The sequence below is a fragment of the Palaemon carinicauda genome, chromosome 34 (assembly GCF_036898095.1).
Source record: "Palaemon carinicauda isolate YSFRI2023 chromosome 34, ASM3689809v2, whole genome shotgun sequence".
In the NCBI taxonomy this organism is placed as follows: Eukaryota; Metazoa; Arthropoda; class Malacostraca; order Decapoda; family Palaemonidae; genus Palaemon; species Palaemon carinicauda.
The window spans coordinates 4,133,609-4,137,544 of NC_090758.1; positions in this window are offsets into that span (position 1 = coordinate 4,133,609).

A 3,936-nucleotide genomic window follows, 5' to 3' on the forward strand; every position below is an offset into this window, starting at 1 on the left:
TGATTATTGTTATTCAAGAAAAATGTACTAAAAATTTAAAATAGTTTCTTCAACATAACCACATATCAAACGACATATCCTCCCCTTTATGAAAATTAGTATAATTCTTCGGTCATTCATACAGTAACTTTAATCACCAGTAGATTTATACAACACAGCTATTACACCTTCAACTTATTCCCCTTCGCAAAGCTTGTTTCATCCATACGTAACAACATAGGTAGATACAACAAATGAGGATATAAAAATCTTTGATATATTCTTGAAAGGATGACTGTCGACTCTCTCTCCTTGTGTAAAGAAGAAAGTGGAGCCTATGTGCTTTCTTATGCAATCTTTGAGAAGGAATTCAAGGAATTTAAAAACGACACTTAAAAATGGAGCCTTAGGAGTCCCTTAAGGAGACTCAAAGATTGAGCCTGAGGACTTCTCTAAGGATACTTAGAGAAAGAGCAGAAGGTTGTTTCTAAGACCACTTGAAGACGAAGCCTTAGAACATCCTTAAGGGGAGTCAAAGATGGATCCTGGGGGCTTATCTAAGAGCACTTAGAGAAAGAGCACAAGGACATCTCTAAGATCACTTAAAGACGGAGCCTTAGAACATCCTTAAGGGGAGTCAAAAATGGAGTCTGAAGACTTCCTTAATACACTCATAGATGGAGCCTAAGATCCTCTATAAGACCACTATAAGTTGGAGCCATAAAATTACCTTAACAACACTCAAAGATGAAGTCTAAAGACTTCCCAATGGATACTTAGAGATGGTGCCTAGGAACGTCTTTAAGGCAATAGAAAATGGGGCCTTAGGACTTTCTAAAGGACACTCATTAATGGAGCATGAAGTTTTCCCTAAGGACACTTAGAAATGGAGCCTAATAATATCTCTAAGGTTAATTAAAGATGGAACCTTAAAATTTAGTTGAAGGTGTTATGACTTTCACAAGGAGAATAAAAGATAAAACCAGGGGAATTGGTGAAGGACCCCTAAATGTGGAGCCCAAGGACTTCCCTTAGGACACTTTGAGTCTTTGGATATGACTACGTACACTTAAAGATGGAACCATAGAACTTTAAAAAGGATTGAGCTTGAGGAGTTTCCTAGGGACAGATAAAATGGAGCCAAAGGACTTTCCACAGGACACATAGGTATAAAGCCTTAGCTAGAACTTGTAGAGAGACACTTCAGAAGGATCTTAAGGAATTCTCTCAGGTTACTTAAAATATGGAGTTTTAGGAATTTAGCCATGCCATTTTAGTTGTAATCAAAATAATTCCTAAGTACTTATCCCAGAGATACATTATAACAGGGTTCTAATCAAGATTTCATACTATTTATTTTGACATCTATCGTGACTAATGGAGTGAATTTATAAAAGAAAAAAAAAAGGTATTTTTAGATTCTTATAAAAACACGTATAATTTCCTAGTAATTTAATCAGTATATGAAAACACTATTAAGGGTTTACCATGAATTAATTCAGTTAAGATGGAATAATCGATTTAAAAAAAGATAAAGTGCCTCATTGTATATATGCCTGAAGCATATCATTCTATCCCCCAAAAATTTGACCTTTTTAATTGCATTTTCTCTAGACTTCTGCCAGTCAAACATATATCAAACACACAATCCAAAGATAAGTTAATTCTAGTGACCAAATAATTTTTTTCTTATTCAAATATCATTTATCTATTTAATCATGTATTATTTTTTTTAAATGCTTATTTGTCATTTGATTAACTCGCCTATACACTTAATAATCTGTCTTGTACTGGTACTTCTATGTGATGATATGCAATGGAGATGTAATATATCGTTGGAAAAATGTATAAAATAAATGAATGATTTATTATAATGAAAATCTAGTCCAAAAAATTTTCCCAAAATAGATTTTCTTCATATACCATTCAAAACATACTTTCCTCACAAATTCCCAAGTCCATATAGAAATACATTGTTGAAATGTATAACAACAGATACATACTGAGTTTTTCTTTTGTAAAACTCTTAGTTCTACAAGTTGTCGAGATTTTTCAGAAGGAAAAATTTTTAAATGGATTTGGACAAAAGGAGAAAAAACGACAGTAGGCTTATAGACCCATATAGGTAAGATGGAGGTCTTTTGTGTTTTGTTTATCTATGATGTATAGGCCTAATGCTCTGGCCATTTTCTATTCATTTTGATTCAGTGTCCCGAAAGACCTGTTGTTCCTACTCCTAAATATTATTGATATGTCCATTTTTGTTGGATTTCATCACAAAAGAATAATCTCACTAGATTTTTTTTTTTACAAAAATATCCTATCTTTTTTTTTTCTCCGAAAAAAAATATTAACCTAATATATCAAAGATACCTCATTTGAATATTTTATCATTATATGATATTGAAAGAGATCTGGTACATTTGATATTTAATTTTTGATTTTTTTTTTGCATCAAGCTTTAGAACTAATGTTTAAAGGAAGCTCTTTGATTGGGGGTCATAGCTAGGTAGAGTATTATTATTATTATTATTATTATTATTATTATTATTATTATTATTATTATTATTATTGTTGTTGTTACCTCCAATCTGTTGTTTCTTTTTCTCTCCTTTCCTCGTTATTACTCATCCCCCCTTCAGTCTTTCATTCCACGTTGTTGTTGGGGTATTAAAGCCAACACTTGTTGTTGGCACGGGCCTTTCCCTTGGTTGGCCCGTAGGCATTCCACGATGAATGGCAAGAGTTTTATAATCAAGCATCCCAGAGAACAATGGCAACTCACTTGTTGCCAAAAACTTCTTTTTGACAACTATTGCTTTTTATTTGTTGTCTGTGTTTAATTCGTTGTAAGTTCCCGTTTAATTCGAAATATAATCCTTAAAATCAGTGATGAATGAAATTGTGTTTGGGAATATTACTTGATGTTATTTCAAATAATTTCTTTCGAGATGAAAATATCTGAGAAATAGAAAAATTACATGTTACATGATGAGAGATGTGGCACGTCTGATCCACCTGTTGCCACATCTCTGTATTCAGTAACTAACGCTTCAATGGGTAATGGACCGAAATATATGTAGCACACTTCCAATTTCCCTTGACTATATCATGTATATATATATATATATATATATATATATATATATATATATATATATATATATATATATATATATATATATATATATATATATATATATAAATATATATATACACATATGTATACATATATATACATTATATATATATATATGTGTGTAGATATCATATATATCATGTATATATATATATATATATATATATATATATATATATATATATATATATATATATACACATATGTATACATATATATACACACACACACACACACATATATATATATATATATATATATATATATATATATATATATATATATATATATATATATATATATATATATATATATGTATATATGTATATATATATGTGTATATATATACATACATACATACATATATATATATATATATATATATATATATATATATATATATATATATATATATATATATATATATATATATATATATATATATATATATATATACATGATATATATGATATATATACACACATATATATATATATATAAAATATATATATATATATATATATATATATATATATATATATATATATATATATATATATATATATATATATATATATATATATATATATATATATATTTTTTATATATATATATATGTATATATCAAATATAACATTTATATATATATATATGTATTTTTATATATATATAAATATATATATATATATATATATATATATATATATATATATATATATATATATATATATATATATATATATATATATATATATATATATATATATATATATATATATACATATTTTTGGGCTCAAGCCATGTCGTCCTGATGGAAG